This window comes from Gavialis gangeticus, unplaced genomic scaffold (assembly GCF_001723915.1).
Source record: "Gavialis gangeticus isolate Ggan-Ray unplaced genomic scaffold, GavGan_comp1, whole genome shotgun sequence".
Classification (NCBI taxonomy): Eukaryota; Metazoa; Chordata; order Crocodylia; family Gavialidae; genus Gavialis; species Gavialis gangeticus.
In genome coordinates, this window is record NW_017729034.1 from 4,571,103 (window position 1) to 4,592,291 (window position 21,189).

The following is a 21,189-nucleotide window of genomic DNA, read 5'->3' on the forward strand; positions in this document are numbered from 1 at the left end:
GTCTCAAGCCCCAAATGCCACATGTAACCTGTTCTTGGACAGGCTGTACATGCCTCAATAGATACATGAGAGATTTGACATTTTCTAACCCTTTAGCAGCACCTGTATTGCTTGTCATGCCAAGGAAGTCTTGTGGAATGGAAATAAATTTAACTGCACTGGAACAGGGGGATGGTGTTTAAAAAGAAGGTGATATAGTCAGAGTGATGGACGGGGAAGATGATCTTATTCCTTTAAACAAACAATAATTGCTTCTGTAACTAGAAAGGAAATGAGAAGGCAGCAAAAACCTATTTTTACTTGATGCTGAGACGAAAATATTAATTACAGTCTAGTAACAATTTCTCCTCTAGTAGCAATCTTTTTCAACTGGCCACAGATATTAATTATAATTTGCTTGTCAAACCTACACCTCTGAAATACTCTATGTGACAGGGACGACATTAAAAACAACCTCAGCCTATGCCTGCGGGTCCTTGGCCAAATGCAGCACCTGCCACAAGGATGCTCCAACTGAGGGCAGCTGAGCTGCCCATAGATGGGCTATAGGATCAGGCCACATATCACTAGTGAAAGCTGCCCTCTTTTCTCCGGTCTTACTGTTCCCAAAAGACATAATGAAAACACAGGATTGTTGGGATTTCTATAAGAAGACTTGGCAGCTTTTTATATTTATTTGGACTTTAAGATATCACTGGAATTTGGGGCTTCTCTCTCTCTATCTCCCCCTCACTAAGAAAAAAGAATAAGTTTTTTGTTCTCTGAATAAGTATTTGTTATTAGTGGATCAGACATGGATAAGGTATATTATTATAACCATGTTTATTAGGTATGATTTACATTGTTTGACTGCATATCATTTTAGTCTGTCTTTAATTTTGTTATACTTTGGGGGGGGTTGTTTGGTTTTATGCATTTAGTCACAGTTGGCTATGTTTTGAACTTTGGAAAAAAATTAATACAAAGGAAATTAAAAAAAGAAAAAGAAAATATTTTCAAAATGATGTGGAAATCAAATCTATCCCTCAGTAATTTGATTTGTAGGAAATGGAGAGCAAAGCATTACAAAGCATTACAAACAGAATGCCTTGAAGTGCATCGTAATTACTTACATGTGCAAATACATTGCCTAGGTTCAGGCATACAGTTATTAATAATAGCAATAATAATTCTCTTCCCTTTTTATAGGACCTTGCATCCAAGGATCTGAAGGCTCTTGGCAAACATTCATTAACTAAGCCTTGCCACTCCATGATGTGGTTGGTATTTGTAGGTGTTATTTTCCTTTTGCAAGTAAAGAAGGTGAGGCGCAGCGGTCCAAGGTCATGTACGCATTGCAAGTCCATGTCAGAGCAAGATGGGGTCAAGAAGTGTACAAATGTGTCAGAGATGCAAAAGACTGGATTTGATCTTTGCTTTCCCAGCAGTTGGGGCCATCTCAATGATGAATAAAATAGTGCAGTTTGGATTGTCTCTTCTGCAAAATTTGACATTAGAGTGGGAAGCTGGATGAGGCCAGTCTTAGGCAAAACCGGACTAACACTGTATCAAAACTCAAAGCCTCCAAAATTCAGGATTTTCCTCCTGAAAAATATATATATTGGTGGTTTCAAATTTAGCTTGGCTGGGAATGGTTCGTTGCGCCTGAACCTGAGACTCACAGGAAAGTTCAAGAAGTAAATGTCAGCAGGAAAGGTTCTGAACAACACCCCTGCTGCTCCTTTCAGCATGTAAATGATAAGTCTAATGTGGTTCCAGTGCTGACTTCCCTTCCAAGGTCAATGCAGGAACCCAAGATTGTTCTCCTCTTGATTGCTATCTGCCCACTAACTAACACTCCATCCCTAAAATTCATGTATACTGGCATATTTCACTAGATAACCAAGAGCTGGTACTGCAAAGCTATTCTTGCCCTCTCACTTAGCTCTGAAATGTTTATGTTCCAAAGTGCCACCTGTTGAAATACAGTACCATGCGTACTAGCATACTAGTGCAATTACCTCCCAATTAGGTATGCAGTTGCCAATTCTAGGTGCATAACACCACCATATTAAGCCCAAAGATTTTTGAATCATAGTGGAGATAAAAACAGTTTGGTATGCATTTTGCTTACCTGTTATGCTTTACATTAACACAAATGCTGGATGTTATTTATGTGTCTGGCAGGCTGACAAACCATGCCTTAAAACATTGTTCCAAAGTGTTATACACTTCAAACACTCTGCCTGTATTTCAGGATCCCCTCAAATAAACTCTGATTGCTCTCAGGACCTGTCAGGTCAATCTGACAAAGTATGTATGACAATGCCAAGGATTTCAAGATAGATGTTCAGTGGCAATCTCACCAGGGAACTATGATCATACTACAAATACAATTAGTTCTGAATTTCAAAATTCTGGGAACAGGTCAAAAAATTTCAGGAACAATTGGTGGTAGCTGCATAAAGGTACTGTATTGTCCAGAATACAGCGTTATGCCATCACATTATCAGGGCACATTCACAGAGGTTGCGTGTACATGAGCAGCAGGCTGCGCAGCTGTTACTTTTCTAAGCATGGGGTTGTGGGGAAGCCCCAGATTCTGAAAAACTGTCTTGAAACTCAGCATCTTGAAATATTAGTCAGAATTTATGTGGGGGAGCTAAAAAATGTTATTTGTCTTTTGTCTCTGAATTAAACAGTTAACTAAAAATGCTGTCTTGATACACATCCATGTTTCATGGCTTCTGCTGATTGCCTGCAGGGTCCAGGAAGAAATTTTTTTCCACCCTTGAATGCATTATTTGGCTTCTGGTTTTCTTTTCTTTTCTTTTTTTTCAGCTTCCTCTGAAGCACTGGACACTGGCCAGAGTTAGAGATAGCAGATAGGCTGGGCCGTGCTGGTGCTCCTAATGGCAAAGAGAAACCTCTCAGGGGTGTGTCTGCTGTGCATTGCTTACTTGCTTGGAGTTAAACTGTTTGCCAGATTTGGGGTCAGGAAGAAACATCCATCCTGGTCAGCTTAGCAAGGACTACTCTGGTGCTCTGCCTTCTTTCAGCATGGCACAATCCATTTCCTAGGATCATCTGGGTATATTTTACATACTTTCTTGCCATCAGTGGGGCCCCAGAAACTGATGGCACTTTGTTTTCCTGTGGCACTTTGTACCCCAGTGTACACACGTGTGTGTGTGTGCATGTGTGTGTGTGTGCTGCAAAGGGAGAGGCTGGGGCAGGTGAATTGTACTACCAATACTAAACTTTTCATGATGTACTCTGTGGTGTGTGAGGGGGGGACACCGATGTCCTGATGGATCTGTTCGGACAAAGGTTTATTGCCTGGCTGCCTGACATCACAGGGGCCTGGACTCAATGAACAGGTGGTTTTACGTTCCTTTGTTCCTCTCAGGAAGCTTTTTAAACATGCCACATGATTCTTAAGTACTATTAGAGAAGAAAAAAAGAATACAGGGAAGAATCAAGTCTTTATCATACTTAAAAGACCACAAAGCTGCAAGAGAAAGTCATTTTATTTTGAGGTTTCTTTAGGGGGCTTTATAAAAACAGAGAATGTGAAAAAAGAAAGAAAATGATAAGAAAGTACTAGACAGCAGCTGGTCCTTTCCAATTATATTACTTGCACAAAATCCCCCCTGCTATCATCCTCCTGGACAGGAAATTTACCAGCTATGAAGCCAGTACACGGCCACCTAGGCATTCTCCAGGTTTCTTTCAAGATGTCAGCTAATCTGTGGTGACTGACTAAGGTCTGGTCACAAAACCTGTGACATTCGTCATCTCAGAGGCCCCAATTCAGCACAACACTTAAGTCCCTGCTTCACTTTAAGTACAGGCTTAAGTACTTTGCTGAAGGATTTGACACTTTAATCAAACAGGTTTCCTGATGTATTTTACTCAGACTTCTGTAGATGATGGAAGTGAAGGAACGTTAGAGATCTATTTAGGTCTCCCCCACATATTTGGTGTTTATTTTCTACACTTCATTCACCTTGGAAAAGGGGATTACATTAATCAGTGTCACTTTCCAGTCCTCATGAATAAGCACTAAGCTGCGGTACTACAAGAAAAATGTTTAAATCCAAAGAAAAACTGTTTTCATTGAACCTAGAAATCATCAGATAAACTTTTGCACGAACACGTTTTCTCTAAAACTCTTTATGTTAACCCATAGGATAAGCAAAACTTGCATTTTGCCCTAACCTATGACTATGGCTCTGATTCTGCACTCATTGATATCAATCACAAAAACCCCACTGCTTTTAATAGGAGCGAGTAGCAGGCTCGGTGTCCATTTAATCCTTCAGAAGTGAAAGTGTGTCCTCAGAGGCATAGGTTAAAATTTTACCATCTGTTTCAGCAATGCATCTGTAGTAAGATCACTGGAGCTATACAGGTCAGAGAGAAGATAATTTGGCTCTAGATTACCATACAAGTGCAGTGTGGAAAGAGGCTGTAAAGATCCACTGGTTTGACAGAGTTAAATATTCACAGCATTAACATGAGCACTGTAAATGGGACAGACAAAATAAGTGCAGCTCATGGTGGTGGTACTCATGTACTTACAGTGAGACCCTGCTTCTAGGGGGTTAATAGTTGTACTTTCAAATTACTCCAGGCTGAGATCTGACAAGTAGGTTGCCAATGGAGAAAGGATTTGATTTTTTTCCTATAAAAATCTATTTCAACTGGATCAGACATAAGAAACCCACCCAAAATGTCAGTTAGTGCAATTGCAGAGGCTTTTTGTGCCAGCCACTTCTGAAATCCTGTAATGTTTCTCGCTCTTCATTTATAAACGTTCATAGTTTTATACTGGCAATAAAGTCATTACACAATCAAAATTATCTGAAAAAATAAAGGAAAAAGATGATTGCTGGGAGATCACACTTTATAGAGGAAAAGAATGCAAAGCACATTACATTTACCATAAACAAGGGGTTTCATACCACGACAGTGACTACTAATATAATTCATTTGTCATATAAATTATGTCCATGGGGAGGTCCCATAAAATTAATTAGGTCAGAGACAGACAAAAAACAAATCAAAAACTTCTCAAAACTCCAGCAAATAAAAGGTTTTAAATACAGCAGCATCAACAAGATCATCAAAAGCTCCTCCTTCTCCTCCCCCTGTTCCCAGGAGACCATCATCAGATTGAGAAATATCTTGGCTTCATCAGCATGAAGGAAATTATAGCAGTTCCCAAGCAGTACAGAGTACTTTTGAAATTTCAAATTTTGCAAGCAATACCATCTCTCAAATGGAATGGAAAAAAAAAATCTGGAAATGCAATTCACTAACTGCTAAGCATTAGTCTTATAGATGAGGTTGGTGTACCCAAAGTGCCATCTGCCTATTCAATATGTTTTGCATTTGTCATGGGTAAACAACAGAGAAAAGAATACCAATTTTGATTTTAGAAATAATGACCAAATTCACCCTGGTATCTTTCTTTTGAAGTCAACAGCTGAATTTCACCAATCCACTGACTTCACTAGCATTAGTACAGGAGTGGATTTGCCTTTGGGTGCATTCTACAGCATACTAGTGAGTTACATTAGTGGAAGAAAGGTGTTTTTATTCTTTTTTACTACTCTTCCCAAAACAGCTCTAAGAGCTGAAGCTAGATTCTGGTTTAGCTGATACACTTGCTAACAAAATTCTAATTGCAGGGCCCAATTTTTGCCCTCACTGATCCCTCAGAGTAGTCAAGGACAGGTTAAAGAGAAAAACGGATGGACAGCTGCGAAAGGATAATTTGACCTGTGGTATCTTTGTGACTTATGAAGAAGCACAGGCCAGGCAGAACCCAGCTTGACTGTGAGATCTCCGCTTAGGTTTGAGGTTGTCACAGATAAGACAGAACATCTTTTATTCTATAGCTGGAGTCAGTGGTAAGCAAGCATCAACATTATAGAGACAGAGTTACTTTTCAGAGCACAAACACACTTCAAAGCAGGATTTTCTTTTCACACAGTTCACCTGCAGTCTGAACAATGCTCTTAGATTTGGGGATAAAACAAAACTTTTGAAATGGTTGGTGAGGCATATTTGATTACAAGTCCTAAACACGCAAGTGACTGTTTTCCCTAATGTTATCCATTAAGAAGCCATCATTTCCCCATCCACTATTCTATCTTTAGAACTGCCACCAGTCAGCAGCTGTCATGTGACACACCTGCAGAAGCTCCCTACACATCAAATGCAAGTCTGAAAAGCAAGGCACAGGTGTTTGCAAAGGCAGTGCCTTGGAGTGCTGTGCATGGATTAACTAGGTCACTGGCTGTCCCTAACATCACAGAGATCCGTGAAACTAAAACCTGTTTGGGAACTTAAGGGAACAGAGAGGTGAGAATTTAGAGGTAGGATCATGAAAAATCCTGGGTATCAGCATCCCCAAACTTCATAAGAACCTGAGTTTTCACTCAAAAGTTAAAGTTAGCCACCACCTCCACAACAGGCCTGATCATCCCTACCAGATACAACCCCACTGCCTGTGAATTCTGGATCTGAAGTTTATGGAATAGCCCATCTTTACTGCTGTTCAAACATATATCAGAGTAAGTTATGAAGCCCTCCTACTATAAAATGTGTGTAAAGCAGGCTCTAGTCTAGCATCTTTCTGCATAGCCTTCTGGGCAGTGTCTTGTCACAGGCTTTCGGAGCCCTCCGAAGATAGTAATGCTACTGTACTAATTAGAAATGCTGGTCTAGAGAGTCCATGGTAGGGGAATCATTGTGCAGGCTTCACTGCCCCTTATTTCACAATGCATGATGAATCCTAACCAATGATACACATGAAACAGTTGCACAACACTGGACAATGCCAGAGGAAATGCTCATCTCACAATTATGAAGCAATAGGGATAAATACAAACACCATGGGCCAAGTCTGTCCTAAATTATACATCTCCAAACCCACTGAGGTCAACTGGACTTCTACTATAAATGGAAAAGAACAGATGTACCCTATGGACTAGATTCTGTTTTCCCTGAGGCTCTCTCTAGCTTTCAAGCAAGGCTATACAGGATATAGGTAAGGGCAAAATAAAGTTCTAGGGATCAGCTTGCCCAGGATTTCTAGCTGCATGGTGCATTAGATGAAACATGTATATGAAGATAAATACTATACTGTGAATGCACAAAAAAGGCTGAGTCAGCATGCAATCTCAATTTCAACTTGGAATTTCATTAGTTTTTGTGGGTTTAGCTCAGAGCTTTCATGTTATTTTAATGCAGAGGGTAGTTGTTTGTTTTTTGCACATACCACAATAATAGTGCATATCACTTTTTGAGGTTAGCATTTTGTTCTGATTTAATTTTGATTCAATTTGGTAAATTCAAATGTTCCATAAAACAAAGACCTGACAGCACTATCTGCAACTTGGAATCATGCAAGTTGACTTTCTACAACTCTTTCAGTGCTCCTTACTCCTGCAGCACCTTCTGCTATTCCAGCCCCAGAAAGCTCTGTCACCAAATATCAGTTTATTCTAAAGTATCCAACATGCTATTCCACGAATGAGATTTTAATAAGATATGGCTGGCAGTCATGCTGACTTGTGCAACGGTTATATGAAAGCCGCATATGTCTGACTAGTCCAAAGACCAGCCTGAAATCAGACAACTCTGATTTCAGGCCTCCTGACTTAATAGCAAATGAAACCCAGGTTTTTCAGGTGAAAGGTTACTGAATTAGCCCCATGTGTAGGTACAAGACAGATTCTGTAGGTACACACATCAGCCATTTATCCATTCCAACTGGATATGGTGAGTAATGTATTGCCAAGGGCTTTTCTGGTGTTAATCAACAGGTGGTTTGGTACCAAGATGCCTGTGTGCTTGTGGTTTTCACCTTTGGTTTTGAAACAGAAAATGAGATAATACATCTTCAATGCTGCATTTCAAGAGGACTAGATGGAAAACAACGTTTCATTACAGCCAACACTCTCTCTCTCTCTCTCTCCCCCCCTCCCTCTCAGTGTTGAGGAAAAATGCCAACCACTGCTGCTCTTGCCATCAAGCCACAATGCAGATGTTGGAAAAATGCAAAGAAAAGAAAAAATGAAAAAAAAAGTTTTGCATAAATGACAAATGGAATATATAATTACTACATCTGGGGAATGTAAAATGAAAAGGTAAAAGGACCATAAATCAGCAAATAAAGGATGTTGTTGGTATGACTTAATCAAAGGTTTCTCTAAAATTGACAATTACAGGGATGTATTCAAACTGATTCAAGTAGGAGCAAAAAAAACCCCCAAAACCCAGACTTTGCATAACCTGATAAAGAAAATTTAAAAAATAAAATCCCAGCAGAGCTGCAGTATCTTGGGGAAGATGCAGGGAACCTAAAGGGACACCCATCAAAGACACAAAACATGCACAAATGCATTCTGCAAGCAGCAAAGCAAACAAAACACAGGGAGACAGACAAAAAATGATGTGTGCACATGTTTTACCTAAAGGAAGAGATAATGACTGAGATTAAGACGGTACAAGAATTTAATCCATTTCACTGCGTCTGCTTTTGCTCCCCTTCAGGCAATGATAAAACTCCCATGGACTTCAATGATCTGGATTTCTACATATGCTGTGCCTAACTGCAATACTCCTCTAGAAACAGATTAGTCTCTTCATAACCAATACCCAAGAAAAAGGTGTGGACGTTTATATAATTCTGGCTGTAATAAATGTGTATGCGTGTGTATATATGAGAGAGAGATTGCTCTGCTGTTCAGTTTGGACAAAAATTTCGGAAGTGCCCAAAGGTCTGAAGTTCATCCAATCAGGAACAGCACGATGGACAGGGCACCAGCCTGGAAGACAGGAGATCTTTTTTGGGTTTTTTTTCTGTACCTGGCAATGCACTGACCTACTACATGACTTTGGCAAGTCAATTTGCCTCTCTATGCTTTTATTTTCCCCTCCCACCTTCTTGCTTACTCCTGACTTTCACAGGGACATATGTGCTAAATCATCTAACTGGTACAGAGCGTTGCTGAAGCCAAGGTGGGCCATGAAATATGCAAAAAGGAGGGGTTTTCTTGATGATATCTTTCATTGATATCTTTTATGGATGGATATTCACCTTTTATGGATATGGGTCCATAAAAGAGATCACAAAGAATACCCTACATCATTTAAGTGTTCTTCATAATTTCACAATCTATGAGACACAGTTGACCCAAAAGTCAAAGGGTTGGGAAAAACATCACGGGCTAGACATGATGCTAGCCCAGCACTCCCTGGCCCTAAGCAATCCTTCCTCTATCTGAATCCTGTTGAGGTCTGGGAAGGGAATGGGCACAGAAACAAATTTTGGCACCGCCTCTCAGAGTCTGTTTTTCATAAAAACAAATGTGTGATATCTGCCCCTTAATATTCCAAGGGTGGGATTTCTAAAAGTTCTCAGCATCAATCTAACTTTGTTTGGTGCAAGTGGGTGGTAACATTCCCACTGACTTGGAAAATCATGATTTATACATTTATCTGTTTATAATATTTTTCTTAGAACAGTGACCATTAGAAAGTGGTAAGAGTGTTATGAAAAATGAAGGTCCAAAAGAGCTTTTAGGAACCAAGGAAATATTTTTGTAACAGATAATCACTCAGGTTCAGCTAATTCCAAAAAGCCAAAACTAGGGAAGGTCTGACTAGAAATATTTCCTTTGGAAAAAGTTATTTAATGTCCATTTCCAACATGAAATTACTTCAGTAGGAGGGAAAAGTCAGATAAGTGATGCCTTTCAGAACAAGGCTTTAAAAATGAAAGATGCTGTCTCTTCTCTGAAGTGACAAATTACAGTACTAATGTGGCTGACATCAGTATGCCACCAATGATCAGATTGGGTCCATGCTCATCCAGGCACAATCCAGGTAGAAACTTACTGAACAGTGAAAAATTTTTCTTAACATGAAAAAAAAGGTCCGTTAGAAAACCCCACATTCAAGTTTACATCTAGTAGAGAGATAATACCGCATGGTTTGGATCAAAGAATTGTGTAATAATATGGACTGAAGATGGGAGATGGCCAGAAAGTGGAGACTTTTTTCATGTAAATTTTCACTTTTTTGAAGAACATTTTGTTCTGAATTGAAATGAAAAATCACACATGTGGGGATTTCCATTTGCAATAGCCAACATGGAACTTTTCAGCCTACCAGGGGATGGAAACAGAAATGGATGACATCCAGGCTGGCATTCCAGGTGCCAATCATCTTAGAAAATAGAATTGTTATGCCCAAACTGACATTTCCCACACGCCTTTTGTACCCAGGGAGCTTCTCAGTGGAGAATTTTTGCTTTTGAGGAGGAAAAAGAAAACAGAACAGTCTCAACCAGCTTCAGGTAAGACAAATCTTACAGGTAAGATTGTTCATCTGATTAGGAATACCAGAATGGACAGGGCACCAGCCTGGAAGATGGGAGATCTTTTTTTTTTTTTTTTTTGCCCCTGGCACCGCACTGACCCGCTAAATTATTTTGGCCAGTTAATTTCCCCCTTTTTTTTTTTTTTTCCCCTGGCCCCGCACTGACCCGCTAAATTATTTTGGCCAGTTAATTTCCCCCTTTTTTTTTTTTTTTCCCCTGGCCCCGCACTGACCCGCTAAATTATTTTGGCCAGTTAATTTCCCCCTTTTTTTTTTTTTTTGCACCTGGCACTGCACTGACCTGCTACATGACTTTGGCAAGTCAATTTCCCTCTCTATGCTTTTATTCTCCCCTCCTACCTTCTCGCTTACTAATACCATAAGCAGTTTTAGGCTTTCAGTACACACCTGCACTGGCCAGAAAAAAGGCAGCCCTGTTTTGGGAGCCAGTAGGACACTAAAATGACAGTATCATTCTCAAACTGCAGCCAACATCTGATACTGAGAAGAATGGAAAAAATGCAGCCCAACCAGTCAACACATTGTCAGTTGGGGAGGTTCACATGTGTGGGGAAAATACCATCCTGTCATAAAAGTAACAAGCTTTCCAAGAGCTCCCGCGTAAGCAGAATTTACAGAATGACTGCATGGTCTGGCCTTATGATTTATGGTACACACTGTCAGAACTGGAATAAAAGGCTCCTATATTTCCATTGTTATAGGGGGAGAGATATAGTTGACCCATGAGCTACTGAGGTTGTAAGGCAAAGGCAGTTCCCTCCAGTTGTTTGTGCTTACAGGCAACACTGCTGAAAATATATTTCCTTTGATTGTTTCTAAATAATTCATGCTATTAATTTGATCACACAACCCCTTTTAGTACTTGGCTCTGTGTACTAACAGTACACATGCAGAAGGGTGCTTGGCATATCTGTAGTGTACCGAATACTGATGCTACATACTTGGATTGTATCAAGAATTGATACTCATATCATTAGCACACAGACACCACTTGCACAGAATATAGCAAGGAGAACCTTTGTAGTCCATTCCCTATAGCAAGTTATCTATGGCATACGAACACTGCATTTTGGAATAGTAAAATAGAAGGTGAAGTTCTCTCCCCAACCATACTAATGTGATCCTGTCACTACTCCTCCTCCTAATGCTGTCTGGCAATCCCCCAGTTTTCAGTCATACTGTTTGCTTGTAAGAAACACTCAGGAACTGTGGTGGTTTAGCTATTCGAGCAAACAAAGCAAACCTGTATTCTGAGATAATGGTTCAGGAGTTAATGGAAATCATAGGAAAGGGGACAGCGTCTACTCAAGACATGGGCAATCTGATGACTAATCTTTACAAATCAGTGCTGCTGGCCAATGCCCCTTATAAGGGAATGGAATTGGAGGGGTAACAGGTCATCTTAAGTTTCAATCTAAACCCACCTTTCGTTGGGCAGCTTCACTAAGTGCAAATACAATCAAGCAACACAGCACCTCCAACTAATCAAAGCCTTTTTCTACACATCTTTACAGCTTTTGCATGCAGTTCTTCAGTACTGGAAGGATAATGCTCAGGGTTTGAAATACGGGAGGGCTTGGGGGGCTGAGCCTCCCCTAAGAGATGAGAGCCCCCCAACCTCCCCTTAAGAGATGAGATCCCCCCACCCCACATATGAGATGAATGCTCAGGTGGTGGCAGCTTCTTCTGGCTGCCACTGCTGCAGATTCCCCCAAGAACCTGAGTGTAATTCAAACCCTGATAATGCTAGCACAGTGATTCTCAAGCAGGGTGCTGTGGCACCCTGAGGTGCCTTGAGATCCTTTCCTGGGTTCTTGGGGACGCCACACAATGTTAGCACCAATAGGTGTACAAACACAATTAACAAGATAACCCAGAGATTTCAAATAGGAATCCATAACGTCAAAATTATTTTGACCTGATGTGGTCTTTCTGAGTTATTTGTAATAGAAGAATTACTTTATTATTTTTTTTGTACCCAAGAAAAGTGTGAAAGCTAAGAGCCAGCATTTTCCAAGGGATACCTCGAATCTAATGAAGGGTCCCTTGTGTTTAACAAGGTTGACAGGCGCTGTCTTAGCAGTTTCCAAAGTATAACACTGACTGTGATGCCCCAATATATGGCTTAACAGGCTGTTTTTATTACAGGTCTTGAAAGCCTTTAGATGTTTGCATTATGGTACATGGAACTGATACTAGCTCTCAGCTATTGATGTGTGGCTTAGCAATTTTATATTATTAGTAGTTATCCTCTGTACTGTAGACGGCAGGGTAGAGATGCACCTTATAGAGTAACCAAATCAGAGATTCAGTTAATCTGTAAAGTACACTTCTACCTCCCCTCTCCCTGACTTTTGAAAAACAGGGCTACTACCTCTTTATCCTCTGCATTACGTTATTTTCTTTTTAAATACTATTATTATTATTTTTTTAAGCAACAGCAATCAGTGACTGCAGAGACTCCAGGGCTGTACATATGGGCCTCAGCTGCTAAGTTTGGATCCAGAACTGTATCTGCATTTCCTTTGAGCTTGGAAGTGTTCACATTGTACGCTTTGGGTCTGACCTGGCATCAAGATAAATTCCAGCAAAGAACACTGACTCCAGATCTAAACCTCCCTGGTACTTGGGGTGCTGGACAGAGCTGAGTATACAAGTTACAATGAATACATTATTTAACCAATATAACCTCATCTCTACTTCTCAAGATGGTCAACAAAGAAATGAACTATTCTCCACCTAATTTGTATGATACATTACTGGCAAATTCCTTCAGTGAAAGAAGTCTAGAGTATTCAAACTGTGAACTGCAACTTGTACTGTGTTGGTGAGTCATATGATTTTGCATCAAGACCCTGACTGGGCAACTTATAAAACCAACCGACACAGCAAATTGAGAACTACTTGTTGGATTCTTAAAATTAGCATTAATGCTAACAGAGGGAACATGAACTGCAAATGTACAATTCAAAATTCTCTTTTTGGTGAACACTTTGGCACTGGAATAATTAAAAAAAAAATCAGCTTTTTACCAATCCAGGCTTAAAAATCTTGTACTTGCAAATTTTCAAGGGATGTGAACACAGAAAAACAAAAAATCTTTTAAACGTGTGACTGAATATCCTTGCAACATGATTAGACCTGGTCAAGTGTTTGAACCTGGATTATTTCAAGACTGCTCCTAATTCTGCTATTACTTGGGACTTAATGAACTGTACTGTGCATACAGGTCAGGAGAGACAGCAAGTGACAAGATAAAGTTAAGATCCTTTCCTTCACCACAACCCACAAATCTATCCTGCAGTGAGGCATGAGATGATGGGACGGAAAAAGCTGCTGGCTCAAAGTAGACCACTTCTTTGTCCACCAATATTACAGAGTTCTAAAAGTCTGGACAGGACAATGAGAGGCCTTCATAGAAGCAGAAACAAAATAGATATGAAAAGAGCACAAAATCATTCTCATCACAGCAGAGAGAGAATGGGATGGTAAGAGAGGGCCTGCCCAAATCCTCTCTTACATTTAATACTCCTTGCCTGGCCATCTGCCTGCCTTAAAACTACCTGGACCAAGGAGTGGTACTACTGCTTTTTAAAACTGAGGGAACTGAGTGCTGAAGAATTCTGCACATGCTAGAAAATCTGGTCTTAATCTTCAAGGCTTTAAATAATAAGGGACTTGGGATCCTACTGACTGCCCTCCCTCCATAAACTACTGACCTGGACAGCCATTCTTACAGAAAGAAATTCACTTCATTAGCTAAAGATTGTAAAAAGGCCACCTGAGCCTTTAATATGAGGCAGGCATAGAGCCAAGAGATAGTACAGGGCATGGAAATTGGAGCAGCTTTCACCAGAAGGGAGAACTGTGGCTGACAAGTCCCAGGCTGAAGCTTTTTAAGTACTATCAAATGCCTTCTGGGTAGTGGCACCTGGACTGCAGGAGCAAAACAGCATTGGAAGTCCCATCTTTTCCTATGAGTCTTTTCCAAATGAGTTGAAGATTGTCCTGATTTCACTTCTCATGGACAAATGTGGACAGGGAAAGAAATTAAGTAATGGTGGCAGAAGCAGGAAGCAGAGGAGATGATGGTGATTTACAGACCAACTTAATGCAACTCTTTCATTTTGTATCTGATTCTCAGATATGATGGTAAAACATACTGTGGATAGATAAATTAGAGGGAGAGACTATGGTGACGGGTGCATTAGAAGTACCTAAGATAGATGGATTATCATTCCTTTAATAATGTCAGCAGTTCGCAGCTAAATGGTCACTGTGATCTGGAATTGGAATTAGAGAAAACTTGAGTCAAGACAGGAATGATCAAGTAGGAAACAGCAGCACAGGAAAATGTCAGCACCAGGGATGTAGAGGATATTGAGTCTAAGCGTAGCCACTGAGGAAGAACTGGTATTTGCTCACAGGTCTTTACACTTTTTGGGTGGGTGACAATGGAAGAAAAAGAGGAGGAAGATGTCTTTCCTGGGGCAACAAAGATCTCTAGAACCGTCTACATTTCAAGCAATGCTGAGAACGTCTCCTTTGTTCCTTTTCCTGCTTTGTTTCTGTTTAATGATACCTTTGCAGTGAATCCCATTTGTGAGCTGCTCGAATAAATGCAAATTTTAACTTGTAAGCAATACTTTTCAAAATACTACTACATTTGAAAATGAAAATACAGAAGCCTGAGGCATAGGATCATCTCAGTCTCCTCAGCTCTTTAGTGTACACTGAGGCATGCTATTATTATTTGTGGAGTACCACACAGGACACTTGGTACTGTATGCACATATATGCCAATAAATCTCTCAAGCCTCAAGAAGTCTATGATTGACTTAGAGTTTTGTAAATCATTGATTTTTTGGTTTGTTGGCCAACCCAAAAAATCAAAAACAAAAACAACAACAAAACCCACAAACCGTTTCCTATTGAACAAAATGTTTCTGTTTTGTTTTCTCCTTCTTCAATTCAAATTACAGACTTTAAAGAGTCTCAAAACTTCATTTTGGAACGAGAAATTGAACACTTTTGTTTACAAAAATGCCAAAGCAAAATTATCAGACTTTTCCAGAATGTGTGTGAAGATATCTCTCTATAGCTATATCTATATCAGTTTTTCTTAACTATTGATACTTTTGTCTGACCGACGTCCACGTTTCAGCAAATAAAATAGATCAAAAAATCTCAACCAGCTCTAATACTAAGGGCAAAGTGGTGGGTTTACCAGCTGCCTACATGTTCAGGGGTTAGTGCAAAGGGTTCTGCATCAGCAGTGGCTGCTGGAACCCATTTCTTGGTGAAGTTCAAGCCAGCAGAATGCATTTGGGAGTGCACTCGGCTGTGCAATAGGGATGAGGGAATAGCCAAATAACTCACACACATGGTCACAGTCTCTCCAGGGAGTCTGTTTAATGAGTTGTGCTCAGAGTACATGCACTAACAATTTGGCCCGGCCCCTGTACCAGTGTTTCTGCATTCTCTTTTCCATCCCTCCTCACCCCACATAGAAGCAGTCAGTCTGGCTGCATGATGATTTATGCAGGCAGGAAACAAGGTCCTACTGAAACAGTGAGCTCTTCACAATGGGATTTGTCTCCCACTGGGAACTGTCTGTACAGCACCTAGCATAATGGCCCCCTGAACTGAGAGGGGACCTAGGCTCAACTGTACTACAAACAACCACTCCTTGACCATGGTCCAATCGCCAACTGAGTTCAGCAGGTGGGCTTCATGTCTTTACTGGCAAATAAAACTAAAATGTCAAGTGAAAACAGGGTGGTACTGCAGGTAATGGAAAGCATTCACTTAAATTGCAGCCCAGGTAGATATTAGCATGGACCTAAAGTTTCTCTCTCCAGTGGGAGAAAATGTCCATATATTGGAATGGTAGAGGCCTCCCTGTCCTTTGGTATTTCAGGATCCCTGCTGCTTTCATGGGATTAAAAAAAAAAATCCTTAAAACTAGATAGAAAATAAACAAATTAAAAATAGAAAATGAAGCAACAGTGAGAACTCTTCCACTGCAATGTGTGACATGGAGGGCTGGGTCGTGGGGGGGGAGGAAGCTTTCAGAGCACAAATGGCTGTCACTGACTATAAAGTTAGTCACGTTTTTTAAGACACCGGGGATAGAGCTGAAAATGTGCCCCATTATGTCTTGAGATGAAGCTCCCTGGGTACAAAAGGCGCGTGGGTTATTTCTAAGCTCTTGTGTTAATTTACTGAGATCATAAAAGGCAGAACAAAATGTAGACTGAAAGCAGTGACAGAGAATTCCTCCCAGAAGGTTTGTGCTGCGTGGCTTCTGCTGGACAGGCCTGGCCCTCTAGGCCTTGTGCACCCAACAGCCCCACCGATGCTTTCACCTCAGGGTCACTCATCTTTCCCTCTGGCTTCTGCATCTGAACTGACAAAAACATATTGCTGCTGCTCAGCTGCAGGAGACACCACTTCCCATTCCCAGTCTCCAATCCCCTGAGGCTGTGCCAAGCCCACCCCCACCTGCTAGCAAATTGTTAAAGGTTTACCAGCCATGCTGAATGCTAGCAACGTGATCCCATCACATGCATGGGTATCACTTGCAGTGAACGATTCCCTTAAAGACGTGAGCCCCACACCCCTCCCTCCAATGCAAAACTGAAGCAGCAATTATTATAATTAAAAATAAATCTTGTCCCTGCTGATTGTCTGTACTTATTGGACATTGCTTCTATCTTGCCAGCAGCGTCACCAGCGTGCACCGAGTTCCTGAGCTTGTTTATTTTCCCTTTGCCGTCTGCTTGAAGCTGTATGAATGCCCCCCATACTGCTAACAACCTCTCAGGAAGCATTCCTCTGTCTTTTAGCAAGTACCAGGGTTGTTTTAGGAAGGTGAAAGAAACCGAGCAGGCTAATGTGTTCTGAGGACAGGAAAAGGAAAGTTGGGTTCAGGTGCAGTTCTGCTTGGAGGAAGGAAAATCTCAGGATAGGGGCTGGAGCCTAGGTACAGTGCTAACAGGAGTGGAGTAACACTTAGAAGCTTGGCTCTGGCTTGCTCTCACAAGCTGGATATGGAAAAATAATGTGCTTCATTTGACTGTTATGTCAAGTATGTCATCGTCTTATTGGAGAACAGTTGGGGGATCACAGGACGGTGTTTCTAGATGGTACTGGAGGACAGACATAGAAATGATTGGAGGGGTTTCAGGTGAGGGGGTACTGGTTGGCAATGAAGCAGGGGTTGCTAAAAAATAGCTGTGGAGGTCATAAAGAGGGTGAACTCTAGGCAGCTTTACTCTATTTGAAGTTGCCTTCTTGAGGTCCTCCAAATCTGTACCCAAAAATGCAACATTATTGGGGAAAAAATCCAGATGGGAAGTGCTACATCTAACCCCCTTTGAGCTGTTCCTTTTGGTACATGTGGGCTAGTAATGGAGATGATTCTAATAAGTCCAGAAATGCAGATGTTTAGAAAAGGAAGACTCTATGCAGAGTTTCACATAAGCTTCCTTTTTCGTTCTCCTTCCAATTTTCTTTTGAAAATCTCCATCCCAGTCCAAACTTCCAGGAGCCACAGGCACTCATGTCTATGTGGCCTCATACCACAGGCCTGACAATGGCTGCCATGACAGGTACACTAAAAGCAAATACAACTGCTTCCTTGCAGACACCGAGGGATCTTTGTCTGTGATGCCCCAGCAAAATGAAGGAGAAATTAAATACATGTTTGTGAAACAGTTTCTGTTTGTTGAACTTCCCATCCCACGGCAAAAAAAAAAAGAAAAGAAAAGGTGACATTCTGCCCCTCTTGAGTTGTCTGCTAAATCAATGACATTTCACAGGTGGTATTTGAATTTGGCATCAAATTCATTTGATGCAGGTAAGTAGGATGGAAGCTGGGAGGGAGGGAAGACCTGGATTTTGGAGATTTTGGACCTGCTCCAGCTGTTCTGATTTTGAATATGACTCAAGTCTAGAAAGGGCCTGTCCTCCACTTCTGATTTGGAGCTGGTCGAAATCTTGCCACAGCAACACTTCTCATGAGATTTTTTTGTCCAAGATTTCACTCTTTGGAGCTAATCTCTTGCAAGGTTTTGGCCTTGTGATATCCTAAACAAAATGCTCTTCCATATTCAACTGGCCCAAAAGCAAAACCAAGTTTAGGCCAATTCTGGGTCAAACATAGCCTCAACCAATCCTCACTGTTAAATAGATTATGCTCTCATACTGCTTTCATCTTCACGTTTTATAACATTCTGTTTGCAGGATACTTATGTGTATGTAAATACATAAATCACATCTGATAAACAAAGAGGACAGACTAGAAAAGAGAGGGGAGGAGGAGGAGAGAGAGAAAGAGAGAGAGAGGTCAGATACCTACCAAGTGGTTTGTCTCTAAAGTGTTGCCAGTTGTGAAAGGACTTGACGTGCTAATATCCGCTCATTCAGACTCTTACAGACATGCTAAGAGCGTGACGGCTGGCAGGCGCTGCATTTAAGTGCTGTTACTGAGGCCCCCAAATATTGACAGAGTGCCAGACTCTAAGAAACTATTGATGTATGCAGCCGGCCGTTGCTCCAGACACCTCTCAGACAGAGTCTTTAAATGTCACAGATTAATGAATTTTCATGAAACGGAGAGTGAGAGAGAAAGAATTAAAAAAAAAAAATCCCACAGCACCCACATTAAAGCATCCTTTATCCCTATGTGCAACTCTGCTCCAAAGAAGAGAGATCACTGGTAGACGATAAAGGAGGATAACAGAGTGGGTGTGGGACTGGGGAGGGGAGACCTATGGTATCATCCAGTGCATCCATATGCAGAGGCAGAATTTGGGATGAGCTGGAATTCAAAAATCCACAAACAGAGGTTGATTTGAATCCAGTTTTCACTTTATCCATACCCACATAGCCACAAAACTCCAGAAAGAGGTTCAGTCAAAAGGGTTTTCATTGGGATACAAACTGTCCCAAACTTCAAAATTCAAGCCTGGATTTTGAACAGTCCTAAGCTTAGGACTGGCCAAATAAAGAGGGTTTTGTCTGAAGCCCCTCTTGATGACTTGATACCATGCTAGATCTTAATGAAAAAACTGCCTAAAGTTATCTTACAAAATATTTATATCACTGGATAACCACATATGCTGATTATTACTCTTGCTGCATTTATACCAGTGAAGTCAAATATGTACGAAAGAATTTCAAACACTATTAAAATGTAATAATGCAAAATGTAGTCGGAGCAATGACAAATCCTATGCATGAGACATCATTTAAAGAAGGGAGTGAAGGGATAATGCATGCAGAGGTAAAAATGTGCCATTTATACCAAACTGCATTTAAAAATACTGCTTTAATGAACTCCTCTACCTTCAACATGTTGGAAGCATGGCTCAATGTGCCATTTGTTTCATTGTTTACAGAGACACAGATGTTAATTCTTGCCAGGCTGGATTGTCCTCATGTCCCCCCTGAAACCTTCCCTCTTGAGTTCCATTGAATGCAGTGACACCTAGTGGGGTGTGGGAAGAGATCTTTAGCTTCTGGCTAGTTTCTTCCCTCCCCCACCTCAAATGCAAATCCATCTGACAATGCCTAGCACAGAAAATGCAGCCCTGCTGTAAACATAATAGCTAGGATTTGAACAGGGGTCCAGAGCAGCTCAGAGGGTATTTCAAAAGTAAATGAAGCCCTATATTAAAAGCCATCCATTGATTATGGGTAGATTTGCCTGACACTGATGTACAGCATCACTAAAAGTAACTATCCTACACCCTGGGGGAGAAGGGAGAGGCTTAACTGAGAATGTTTTAAACTGGGTAGCTGTGTATGATTAACACCCCTCAACTGCATAGTTTTCTAAGGTGGATAGTGGTCCCTTCTGTATGTATATTTGTAAATATTTATAGGCAAGTAGGAATCCATAAGCTTTGCTAACACAGAAAGACCTTGTGGTTCTCCAGTTTCCATTTTCGCTGTGGAAAAGTCAACTCTCTACTCTGAAAAAATCATCTAAAGATGCTCTCTCTCTGGCCACATGAGGTTTGCTGGTCACAGCAGCTACAAAAGTTCATTTTAAGAGTAGGGACTGACAAGGACAATGTTCAAAAGAGCTGTTGTTTTCACATCATCTGGTCAGTTAGATTATTTGCGATGGACTTTTTTATTTGTTGCTGCTGTTGTTGCTCACTATACTGGGAACTTACATGAAAGGACTGATGTATCCTGTAACCAAAGCAAAATATTTTATTTTTAAACCACAAAAGCTTCTCATTTGATTGTTAACCCAGATGGAAACAAGTATAAAAATCTCTCTGACATTGAGCTCTAGTTACTGGCGTCACAGATGGTCTTGGTTTTTAACAGCACTGTGGCTTTTGGAAGTCCCATGTGCTTGAGAACATGGTTATTTACAGTCGTTCCCACCTCGGCTCTACAATCCACTCTAATGAATGCCTATCAAATACCACTGGGGGAAAGATTGTACTCAACCATGTACATACCCTTGGGGTTCACACACCAAGTGGCAGTCAACTTTGTACCACAAACCCAGACACACAGCCATTTGCATCATCTACTCCAGGCAACATGTGAAATAATGCCCTTAAAAAAGACTTAATACCACCTGCTGAGGCTACTGAGATTTGTGATGTATGCAGGCAAGGCCGCAAATGGGTATTTCAAAATTGCATGCGTTTCTGCTTCAGAAATCCCATAGGGGTTCATTCCAACATAACAACTTCTATTGCCATCTATGCAGCACTGGTCAGACAGTAGTTGGAGTACTGTGTCCAGTTTTGGCCGCTGCAG

At 40.9% G+C, this 21,189-nt stretch overlaps 1 long non-coding RNA gene across 1 annotated transcript in view; it reads right to left on the reverse strand.

Moving 5' to 3' along the window:
* The window catches only part of LOC109304598, a 589,090-nt gene that overhangs the window by 124,702 nt on the left and 443,199 nt on the right, over positions 1-21,189 (reverse strand). The gene's annotated exons all lie outside the window — the stretch shown is intronic.